At 36.4% G+C, this 12793-nt stretch overlaps 1 protein-coding gene across 1 annotated transcript in view; it reads left to right on the top strand.

The window, feature by feature from the left end:
• Window positions 1–12793, top strand: part of TENM1 (teneurin transmembrane protein 1) — an 887850-nt gene that overhangs the window by 139599 nt on the left and 735458 nt on the right. Inside the window, exon 3 of the mRNA XM_061137497.1 lies at window positions 8245–8274. The gene's annotated coding sequence lies outside the window, so the exon portion shown is untranslated. The remainder of the gene's footprint in view (window positions 1–8244; window positions 8275–12793) is intronic.

Raw genomic sequence — 12793 nt, 5'->3', positions numbered from 1 at the left:
TTTTTCATTGTTTGTTGGTCAGGATCTTTTCATATGTCCCCTCTCAGTTACCTCTGAGAGAAAGAAAATATTTTCTTTCCTTTTTTTTTTTTTTATAAAACCACTACAATATTGTAAAGTAAGAAAATATTTTCTTTAATTGGGCATCTTACCATCTCTAGAGCAGTGCTTCTCAGACTTGAAGGTGCTCAGGAATCACCATGGGATTTTGTTAAAATGCAGATCTCCATTCAGTAGGTCTGGGGTGGGGCTTGAGATTCAGTGGTTCTAACAAGCTCCCAGGTGATGCTAATATTGGTGCTGCTTTCCATGAACCAAACTTTGAGGCGTGTGGAGCTAGGAAAACTACCCGGGAAACGCTAGAAAACATGGAGCTGGGGCAGTCAGTGACCTGAGTCTCAAATAAGTGAGGCATGCTTCACATGATTACTCCTGGTTCTCTTCTCAGCCTCAGGTGGTTCTTTGACATTACAGCCGTGTAAGGGGAGCATTTCATGGTGGGAAACTGGGGTCACCAAAACAGAGAGCCTGCGCGTGACCACTCATGGCCTCCGTGTTGTCCTGAAACAGATGTGAATGCACAGCTGTCAGCTACAGAGAAAGCTCCTGAGGGAAATCTCCAGGGAGCCATATATCTTCCTTTTATCATATTCCTCTTCATGATGTTTTCTTTTCTCAATCCCATGAAAAATCACATAATGGGATTTTTATTGTAACCTGTTTGAATGGATAGGACAATGGAGAAATATTGCAGCCAAAAGTGTTCCCACAACTAAAGGAAGTTTATCTGAGAAATGTTTGTGGCAGAACATAAGCCACTATTAGAAATAAAATTTGGGCAAGATGAAAAATCATTCAAAATAAATTGCATATTGTTTATCAGAAATACTTGTAGCAGACAGAAAGGTTTTAATTATGATTATTGAGATAAAAATTGTGGCTTTCAAATATATTGTTCCAATATGACCAGCGTATTTTATTGCAAAAATAGTCCTTCCTCAAGAAAGGCCTCTGATAAATGGAGATTGAAATAGACAGTATACTCTGATGCCACTGATTATCATCAGATATCTTGGCCTTTTCAACATGATCCACTCTTTTTTTTTTTTTGATCCACCCTTTTAATGAATGAAACATGGAATTTTATTCCATCACTTTAGAGGCATTTATTATCTTTGTATATTGTCCAGTCTTTCTTTGTTGTTTGAAATCATTTAGTTTTCCATCCACAGCCCTTTAGGAATTTTTCTGTGCATGATTGATAGATATGAGAGCAGTATAGTGAAGTGTTTAAGCTCATGGCCTTTAGAGACTGATTTGAATCCTCCTGTTGCCAATTATTACCTGTGTGACATTAGAGAGCCAATTTAAGGTTCTGGTGTCGGTTTCTTCATCTGTGAAATGGGAATAATAATAGTCCTTAATTTATAGAGTTGTAAGTAATAGTTAATACTTTAAACCAGCCTAAACTATGGCCAGTGTGCTTGTGAACACTTACTAAGCTTTTAAAATATTTTGGATAATCTTATTAATGATGTTAGATGGTAAACTGTTTCATATCAGTGCTTATGTTGTATCTCCCCAGCTAGACTACAACTACATTTTAATTATGGGAGCAATATCTTTTATGTTCTGTTTATTACCTTCAATGCATTGCTATTTCTGTATGTTTGCCATCGTCACAATGGATTTGGTTTGCAGATGCAACTACCATGAAGTAAGTTAAAAAAAAGAAAAATAGAGACTGTAATTAGGAAACACTGCCATCAATAAGCAAGTAATGAGGTGGGGTAAATGGAAAGCATATTTTCTCACTAATAATTAATACTAATTATAATAATCCTATTTATCAAGTACCTACTTTACTGTGTTAGACACTGTCTTTTATTCTTGATGTTAATTATATGAATTAGAAAACTGAAACTCATAGAAATTTAGTAACAAGTTTCAGGCCACTCAAATAGGAGTCACACTTATTACTCACTAATTACATATACTCCTTTGACTTATTTCTTTTTAAAAAAATCTGAGATATGATTCTTGGTTAAAAGAGCTGAATTGAGTTCACATAACAATTCTGCTTCTCACTATACATGTGACAAGTTGGACTTCAGAACCTGTGTTTGTACAGAAAAACTCTCTCTAAATGTAAATCTGAAGCTTCTTTGTAAAAGACTTCATCCTCTGTCATTTCCTGGGAGCTCTTGCCTCCAGAACTACATAAGTTGATCATTTCCTACAAATCTTTAGTTACTGCCAACGCAAGATGACGCATCCTCTGTTATCATGCCCCAGGATTTGTCCTCTTTTTCCTCATAGGTATAATTTATGATAATGCATTTCTGATTTTCCACTCAATGAGAATAATCTGGATGTGAAAACATTGTCTTTCTCCATCTGTTTCAACACTTGGGCTAGTGATCACATTTTAATTAGTAAAGCAGTGGTCCTGAACAGAAAGAGAATGATCAATACTGTTGGTTCAAGTCCAGTTGTACTATAATGAACATCTTGGCTATAAACTGGATTCCTTTGGTTGACTTATAGTCTTGGCATTGGCAGATGATTAAACCAGTAAAAATCTCCTAGTTCTACTTTACCTGGAGCCAATCATTTTAAGAGTTTTTCCTTTCTCTCCTGATCACTTCATTTACTATTCTTTATGGAGTGTGTGTTGAGTGGAGGACTTGGTCAAGGTAGATGTAGAGATGGTGATAGATCAGAGAGTAGGAAGATCTTAATTGTACTTTATTCCCAAGTATCCTTAGTATAAGAATATATTTTGCCTTATGTTGATTCAGTCACCTGAATAATATGCATCTTTAAGGTTTCGATTACAGTTCCTTCATCATTTGCTTTTCTTCCAATTTGAGTATCATTTGCAAACTAGGAAATGTTTTCAATATCCTCATCCAAATAATTACATTCATATAAAAAATCTGTTAATGAAACATTAGAGCTAAGGGCTTAATTGCTGAAAAATCAACTCTCAGAGCTAGAAAATTCGGTTAAGATTCCATGGCAACAAGATCTATTATTAACTGTATAAATGTTATCTAATAAAATTTTGAAATTAACGTGCTAGTTTAGGTGCTTTCAAGACTATATATAAAGGTAAGGTGCTGTTTAAAAATAAAATAGTCTGTTTAAATAGTTTCTCTGGATGAAAATTTTGGAAAACTTCCAGTTTCTTCCAATTATTTTAATCCTTATCAAATTTTATGCTCATTTTTCTAACAGTTAATGAGAAAATGCTCCATTTCTTTTGAAATACAACAGCACTTGATATCCAAGTCTTACTTCTGTCTCAGTTTTTTCTAAAGAAAAAAACTAGCAGAAAAGGAAAATGCAAATACAAATGTAATGAAGTAGGAAAGTTGCTATAGGATGTGTCTAAGAAGGGAATCCAGGAGAGCAGGTCATCCTTTGAAGGAAAAAACTTTAGATGTGAGAAAATATTTTTGCAATTTTAAAGTATGATAAGTATACAAAAGTATCTGAAGTTGAATGAAAGATATTACATGCTTATTTGCCACAAAGAAGTGAAAACTGGCCTAGGTTAATAAAAATGAATGTAGAAAGGTAGCAAGAGTTTTTAGTAAGCACTTTATTCATATCAAAGCAAAAAGGATTGGATACTGAAACTATTGAATGTATGACTGAGGACTTCTAGTAAGCACATTGAACAGATGATTCAGAAGTGGGAAACACCACTGAGATTTTTCTCACAATGCCTATGCTACAGATGGCAAAACAAAGGCCCAGGGCTGGGCAGTAATTTTTCCAAAGGCACACAGTAATTATAGCAGCCTAAGCATGTGGAAGAATGCCAGGTTCCATTCTTCCAAAGCAGGGGGGACATCATCATGAGAGATGATGATAGTATTCAAACACTGGAAGAAGCATTTATTGGAAATATGTTGTTTATTCATCACTATGCTGGTTATCAGAGGGGATCCCAAACAAAAAGACATAGTATTTGTCCATGAGAAGATTTTTATCAAATTGGGAAGACAAGGGTCTAACATATTTGCAGCAGCACCTAGAGGACAAGTCCTAATTCAGGTAAACCGTGAAGATCTAAAAGACCACACAGCGCAGACTAAGTACATGTTGCTGGAGCAATTCTGAGTAAAGGTAGTTATGGGGTGAAGTGACTAAAATATGGGACTTAAGCTGCTGGTGCTATATTGAAAAGACTGAAAACTGACCTTAATATGAGTACAAATTTAGGTTAATATTAAAGAATAACTTTCACTAAGTACTTCCTGGGACTGAGGAGAAAGCAAAGGAAGTATAGTAAGTTGTTCCACCTTACCTATGGTTTCAGTTACCTGCAGGCAACTGTGGTCTGAAAATAATAAACGGAAAATTCCAGAAATAAACAATTCATGATTTAAATTATGTGCTGTTCTGAGTGGCGTTGTCCACTCCATCCTGCCTGGAGGTGAGTCATGAGTTTGTCCAGAGCACTGGGCAGCCTTTTAGTAGCCACCTTGGGTATTGATCGAGAGGTAACCCTTATTTTACTTAATAATGCCCTCAAAGCACAAGAGGAGTGATGCTGGCAATTCTGTTAGGCCAAAGAGAATACATAAAGTGCTTCCTTTAAGCAAAAAGTCGAAAGTTCTTGACTTCATAAGGAAGGAAAAAAAATCACTTACTGAGGTTGCTAAGATCTATGGTAAGAACAAACCTCTTTAGGAAACTGAAGAAGGGGAAAGAAATTAGTGCTAGTTTTGCTGTTGCGCCTCAAACTGCTAATGTTATGGCCACAGTGAATGTTTAGTGCTTAGTTAAGATGAAAAAGACATTAAATCTGTACAGTTACCTCTTTTGAGAGATCACATTACCATAAATTTTATTAAAGTGTATTGTTATAATTTTTGTATTTGATTATTAATTATTGTTTTAATCCCTTACTGTATCTAATTTATAATTTAAACTTTATCATAGGTATGTATGTATAGGAAAAAAGTATTGAATATATATATGTATAGGGTAAAAGTATTGAATATATATGTAATCAATATATATTCAATACTATCTATCTATCTGTCTATATATAGGCCTTGGTATTATTTGAGATTTCAGGCATCCACTTGGGCTTTTGGAACATATCTCTCCCCCAACCCCAAGGATGGTTGGGGGCTACTTACTGTATGTGCTTCTTGCTCTTCATAAACTTAAGCTTTGATTGTAGATACAAGGCATTATTTTTGAAGTATAAGACATAGATAAGGAAGTTGATAATTAATTACTAAGTGAGAGACATAAACAGGAAATCAAATGAATATCCTAGAGTGATCTCAAAGAAGAGGATTAGTGACTATATGGTAATGTGGAAATATTGTGAGCTATTGAGTCATACAGATTGGATTCACATGCAGGCCATGATACTTAGTGGGTGTGTGGCTTTGCTGATCTTCTGTTTCTTTATCTGTAAAACTAGAGGTGTACTATCAATACTTGGGGCTTCCCTGGTGGCTCAGATGGTAAAGAATTTGCCTGCAGTATAGGAGACCTGGGTCCAATCCCTGGGTTGGGAAGATCCCCTGAAGAAGGGCATGGCAACCCACTTCAGTATTCTTGCCTGGAGAATTCCATGGACAGAGGAGCCTGGCAGGCTACAGTTCATGGGGTCACAAAGAGTTGGACATGACTGAGCAACTTTCACTTTCGATATCAATACTTTCATGGGTCCTGTGAAGATTGTAAATAACGGATGCAATGGTATGGGACTATTTTGGGGGGTAGTGAAAATGTCCAGAAGTTGATTGTCTTGACAGCTGCACAACGGTGTGAATATATTAAAATGTATTGACTTGTATAATACTTTAAATGGGCAGATTATAAGGTGTTATCTAAAAAAAAAATTAAATGTAAATTTACCAAATTTGAAAAATTTACCATATGACCTACTCCTAGGTATAGACATAAGAATAATAAAAACATATGCCCACAAAACACACCTGAATGTTTGTAACAGTGTTATTACTAATAGCCCCAAAGCAAGCACAACCGAAATATCTAACTGGTGAGTGGATGAGTAAAATGTAAAATACCCATACAATGGAATCTTATTCAGCCATTTCCTAAAAAGGAAAATTCTGATACATGCTACAACATGGATAAATCTCAAAAATGTTATGCTAAGTGAAAGTGGCTAGATATAAAGGACCACATATCATATGATTCCATTCATAAGTAATATTCTGAAAAGGCAAATCTTTAAAGCTAAATAATAGACTAGCTGTTTTTTTTTTTCATTTATTTTTATTAGTTGGAGGCTAATTACTTTACAATATTGTAGTGGTTTTTGTCATACATTGACATGAATCAGCCATGGATTTACATGTTGTCAGGGACTGGGGGTGAGAACAGAGAGTGGCTGCTAACGGATATTTGGGGTGTAATGTAAGTATTATCAAATTGGTTTGTGGTGATGGTTGCACAATTCAGTAAGTTAACTAAAAACCATTAAACTGTACACTTTAAATGGGTGTATTCTATAGTATGTAAATTATACCTCAATTAAACTAACAGACTCAAAGTGTCAAGTAATATATGCTAAACATAATAGCTTTCATCATTGTTGAAGCAATCAGGGAAGGCCTTCTGAACAAAGGGACATTTGATGGTGGGTGATGGATAGGCTTTGGCTAGATAATGGGGAAGGGAAGAAGGAAGGCTGAGGAAGTAGGGTGAGTAGTGGCGTGTGGTGAGAAATAGCCCTGATGTAATGGGTGTTGCTCTTGGGAGTAGGGAGTCTTTTGTTGTTTAATCACTAAGTCGTGTCTGACTCTTTGTGACCCCATGGACTGTAGCCCACCAGGGCCCTCTGTCCATGGGATTCTCCAGGCAAGAAAACTGGAGTGGGTTTCCATGCCCTCCTCCAGGGGATCTTCCTGACCCAGGGATCAAACCCACGTCTGCATTGCAGGCAGATTCTTTACCGCTGAGCCACCAGGGAAGCCCCTTATGGTGTCTGTACTAGGGACTGTTGTCAGATAGGAAACTGTTGCAATCACACTGAAGACTGGTTGTGCATGGCTTAAACATGCTGGTGATGAGTAGTTAAAAATGAAAAGGTTTGAGTGATAGAGTCCCCGGGTGATAGAGACAGTTTGTCGGCTGGCTGGTACTGATCCAAACCATTTAGAGACTGAGTTTGGAAGAGCTTAGGTGATAGGATGTGATACAGGTGGGTTGGGGTGTGATGTGGTGTGACAGCTGTCTAAGCAGTCACTTACATGGTAAAATCAGTTTTATGTCTGAGCAAGTAGGCTCGAAGGGCCAGCCTTGAGGAGTCAGGCCCAGAGTGACTAGCTTCAGAACAGGTAAAGGAAAGATAGAGTTGTGAAGACGTGCTGGTAAAAAAAAAAAAAAAAAAAAAAAAATGGTGATCCAACAGGCTGTATTTTCTCTGGCTGCTCTGGAATCATGGAAGAAGCACTGACTATACTACCTTCCAGTCTTATGAGTTAATTACATAAGCAGCCCTGTCAACATTATGGCTTTCCAACAAATTCACTGAGGTTGCTGAGGGAGAAATGTCCACATGTCTTCTGGAAGTTGTCTCGAGTTTTAAAGATTTCCTACTCAACCTGAAGCAAATCCTTACAGTGCTTAATCTAAGCAATGTGATAAGATCATGACCTTTTCAGAAATGCCTTTGATGTCAATCCTAATTCAGCTAAATTTTACCTGACACAGTAAGGATGAAACATTATAAGCTAGTTTGTCAAGCATCTCAGTAATCTCTTGTGGCAATAATCTGCTACAACTCAGCTCTGCAATGACGGGGACTGGTGAGTGATGTTCTTTGACTTGGAAGGAACTTATTAAGTATTTGACCATTGATTAATGAAGTAAAAATGCACTAAGTAGACCTTGAAGTGAAGTAGACTGAATAGAAACCTTGCAGGCATTAGTCCCTCCTGCCCACTATCCATAGTGATTTATTTTGAAAATGATGACTGTTTATAGCTACAATGACTCAGAAAAACCAGTGTTGAAAATCAAGTTACAGAGATGAAAAACATTGTGGGTAACTCCTATCTTGAATTTTAATCACCATTACAAAAGTGAAAAAAAAGGGGACCTATAAAGGATTCAAGTTGTGAAAGTCCATTTTTCCTCAAATGACCATTCTGATGTATAAATTTAAAAGCTATGCTATCATTTTTAATAATATAAACATAAAATATCAAGGAAATTGAAATTGCATTTTTATTTTTTCAGGTACACTTTATGATTGGCCATAACAGCAAAGTAAGTATATGATATTTTTGAGTTGATCATCCATTAAGTTTTAGAATGCTTTTAATCTCTTCTTCATCAATGTGTTCCATTTTCGCAGAGACAATAGATACTACAGGTCAGAAACTGAAGAAATAGGATTATTTTGGTCATCATTACTTTTCTTAATATTTTCATAAGTTATCAGGTTTCTTTCTGTTAAAATTTCCCTCTGTATCCACAAAGATTATTGAGTGTTTAGAGGATTGACAGCATACAGCATACTGGTTTTTCTGCCTCTTGTTTTGTGCCTCAAAGTGATACACAGCGTAAAATCTGAAATATTTCATACTCTTGTAGAATATCATCTCATTAATTCTTATTGAGGCTTGTTTGCCATGAGAAACTCTTTTTTTATTGTCCAGGTTAGATTTTAGCATGCCATTCCAGACTATATATAGTTTTTGAAGCTTCTTTCTAGAGCTAATCTCTCAATATGATCATAAGGCAAATGACCAAAACCCTCCCCCTTTATCATAAAAAGGCTTTACCTGACATTATGAACGTAATGTAACATTCATAATTGTCAATACCAAATGAGATGTGAAATCAAGGTGGCATGGAAGCTTCCGCTAGAGATGGAATGCTTACCAGTGTTGCCTTGCAGTTTCTTCCCTAGACTTTGAACATTTTTTGTTCATTACAGCCCCTCAGACTTTGAATACTGCAGCCCCAAACCTTGCTTCATGACAGTCCCTGTGTGGGCAACTCATTTACCAAGATTTACAATTTCTTTAAAAAGAAAGTGAGAAGATACTAGTGTGATAACATAAACAACTCTTCATGTCTTGGTGCCCAACAGGTACTCTTATAAATTACTACCAAATAATAGGAGATGGCAATTCCTGCATTACTGCCACTAAAAGATAAATCTATGATGCATCATTCTGGCTTTTACTGTCTCTTAAAACATCATCAGATTGAATTTAGAGTAGCAAGGATACAAAATAAATACACAGGACACCCTTCTCATAAAGTAGAGAAAAGCCAGCTTTCTTTGTGCCTGAGTGCTCTAGTGTCAAAATGGAATGACAAGTCTGAGCAACTTCTTGTTTCAGCACACACAAAATGTAGACCTGTTTCATCCTTTACTTTAAAGAATGCAGGGCCAGTTTGTAATAGAAGAAAGAAAAGAGAAAGAAAAGCCAATGTTTCAGTCCTACTGCTATCACTAACAAGCTGTATGACCTTTAACAAGTCACTTAAGTTCTCTGAACCATAGTTTCCACCTCTGTAAAGTTTTATGGTTAAATTAGATGACCTTCAGGTTCCCTTTTGGTTTTAATATCTTATAGTCTAATATGATTAATGCACATAATACCATATGTATGTTATTTATAATTGTATGTACCTTACTTGTATGACGTGACAGCAATATATGACTACAGAGCTAGCAATTTTTTGAAGATGAAAAAGACAATGTGGCTGCTGAGGGAGGCTAATAATAGTAGTAGTAGTAGTACTTGTATATTTTTAATTCACTTAACAAATATTTATTGAACACCTGGGTGTCACATCAGTAGTAGGTGTAGAAGTGAAAATGAAATATTCCCTTTCCCTTCACATGTGATAGTGAAGCATATGGCTCTATAATATAGAAAAGTCCTGATTAACTAGATACTTGGGGAAAGGGATGTTAATTGAGGCTTTTAAAAAATTAAGTAGTACAGCTATCTTTTATTTCAGTCTTTGTGGTTAAAACATTTTATAAAACTGTAGTCCATTTTGCTACCTTAGTGAACATAATTGAGTTTTACTTTAGTATTTGGAGTATTTTTTCAGGGTCTCAAGTTCATAATTATGAAATCAGTCCTTATTGTACAGAAAAAGTAAGAGCTTGTGATGAATAGGACTAGATCATTTCTTAGGAGATTAGTTTGTTTTTCTTTAAGTACTCATACATTCAAGATGCCCACTCACCTAATCACCATCTTCCTTTTTCTCATAAAGGTTGAGTATAGAGTATGAAATAAAATGTTTCATCGGTTGGGCTTCAGTTAATTAAGGTTTAACTGTACATAAAATCCTGATTAGTAACATGGGAATCTGGTTGGTTCTGGGGGGAATTAGTACACTCAGCTTTCAGTGCCAGATTTGGTTAGGAACATGGGCTGACTACATGACGGCATCTGGAAGAGATCAACCAGAAAGGTAAAGGTAAAGCATGCTGGAGTTACTGTTTTTTTACCCAGCCTAATTGAGATTATATATTTACTTAAGATTGTGTAAGTTTAAGACATATTCTGCAAAATGGATAAAGGGATTTAAAATATTGAGGTTGAGGGAATTCTCTCCTGGTCCAGTGGTTAGGACTTAGTGCTGTCACAGCTATGGCCTGGATTCAATCCCCAGGTTGGGGAAATAAGGTCCCACAAACTGCAAGAGATTAGATCTATCTTCCATCTATTTGAAGAGCTCTCTTGTGGAAGGGTGAGTAGAATCCCACTTGGAAGGGATCTGAAAAGTTATCTATTCCAATACCTCCCCTTCTATATATCCATTATATATATATATATATATGCACACATATATATAAATCAGTCAGTCAGTCAGTTCAGTCACTCAGTCGTGTCCAACTCTTTGTGACCCCATGGACTGCAGCACGCCAGGCTTCCCTGTCCATCGCCAACTCCCAGAGCTTACTCAGACTCTTGTCTATCGAGTTGGTGATGCCATCCAGCCATCTCATCCTTCTGTCATCCCCTTGTCCTCCTGCCTTCAGTCTTTCTCAGCATCAGGGTCTTTTCCAGTGAGTCAGTTCTTTGCATCAGGTGGCCAAAGTATTGGAGTTTCAGCTTCAGCATCAGTCTTTCCAATGGATATTCAGGACTGAGGATATATATAATATCCTCATATATATTCTATGCTATCCCCTTATTATATATCCATATAATACCCCATATATATATATCCATATAATATTTGAATCCCTTCTACAGCATTCCACTAAATGAGATTATCTGGAGAACTTCCGACGTAGCCCATTCCACCCTTGTTAGCTCTTTTTCTAGTTGGGGCAAGTGAGGACTACTCTTCATTGTGGCACATAGGCTTCTCAAGCGGTAGCTTCTCCTGTTGTGGAGTAGTGACTCTAGAGTGTGGGCTCAATAGTTGTGGTGTATGGGCTTAGTTGCTCTGCGTCATATGGAATCTTTCCAGACCAAGGATAGAGCCTGTGTCCCCTGCACTGGCAGGTGGATTCTTATCCACTGTACCACCAGAGAAGTCCCCACATCTTTTTTTAAATTTTATTTTTCAGCCATGCTGCATGTGTGATCTTAGTTTTCTGACTGCATATTGAACCCACACCTCCTGCATTGGAAACACAGAGTTTTAACCAGTGGACAGCCAGAGAAGTCCCCTAATATGTCCTTATACTCATAGCCCATAACTCTTTTAAATAATTTATAATATTTTTATCATGTTTAGGTTTTATGTATTTGCCCAGCTGAAACATGAACTCGAGGTTAAGTAATGTCTTATTCATATACCTTTCCCATAGATTCAACATATTTGAAACAAATAATGGATAATGATATATAAAGTAGTATTTTATTTCATTGATCATAAACTTCATTCATCAGTTTCATAGGATATTACCTAATTTTGCATTCTGGAAAAGTGATTCATTCAATCTGTAACTTCTTTTGTTAGATTCCATCATATCCTTTTCTTTTCAACCTTTCTCTTTCTTGTTGTTGTTGTTCCTTATTCTATTAATTAAGTTTTTTTCTGGATCTTTTCCATATCTGTCATGGAGCAAGACAGTGAGCAGGAATAATTGGGGTTGAAGTGTGAAGAGAGAGGCGCTGTGGCAACTGATAGCGTCATTCATCCTAAGTGAAAATTCTAAACATTGTTATCAGTGCTTCTTTTCATTCTTGCTTGCTTTCCCCAAGTCAACTCCTAATTCTCACTGTATCACATAGCAATTGTGATTATTTCCAGGTCAGTGGCTTATTATTAGTTTGTCTTTCTTTGCTCAATAATGTAAATCCAGAGTGCATATTTTAGTGTGTGGTACTAAAAGGTTAATTCTTACTCTTCCTTTGGACATATGCCTTCCTTAGCGCTGCATATCAATTCTGAATCAACTTTTCACTGGAATTTATAGAAAATTAAAGGATATTTCAAAGGCAACTTTTATTCTCTCAAAAAAGGAAAGGCAGGATGAGAAGGCAAAGTATAAAGGCTGAATGGGGGAGCCTGGTCAGTTTCTCTGGTATAAGTTTGAAAACAAAAACCATCTCTTTCTGAAGTGAAAAACAAAATGAAAACAAGAAACAACCACCTAGAGAAGCCATTTCAAACTTTGGCAGCATTAAGAAAGCTGTGGTCTGCTACCTAGATTAGACATGATAGAAGTTTGCCTGCCTCACCAGTCCTTGAATAGCAATTCCTTTTGATGACTGAACTTGAGTTACTGAAAGCCCAGATAACTGATAACAATAGATCAACTGGAACCCAAGGAGTGATGAGCAGAGATGAATGA

The sequence above is a fragment of the Dama dama genome, chromosome X (assembly GCF_033118175.1).
Source record: "Dama dama isolate Ldn47 chromosome X, ASM3311817v1, whole genome shotgun sequence".
NCBI classification, from domain to species: domain Eukaryota; kingdom Metazoa; phylum Chordata; class Mammalia; order Artiodactyla; family Cervidae; genus Dama; species Dama dama.
This window is presented reverse-complemented; position numbering and strand designations above follow the sequence as displayed.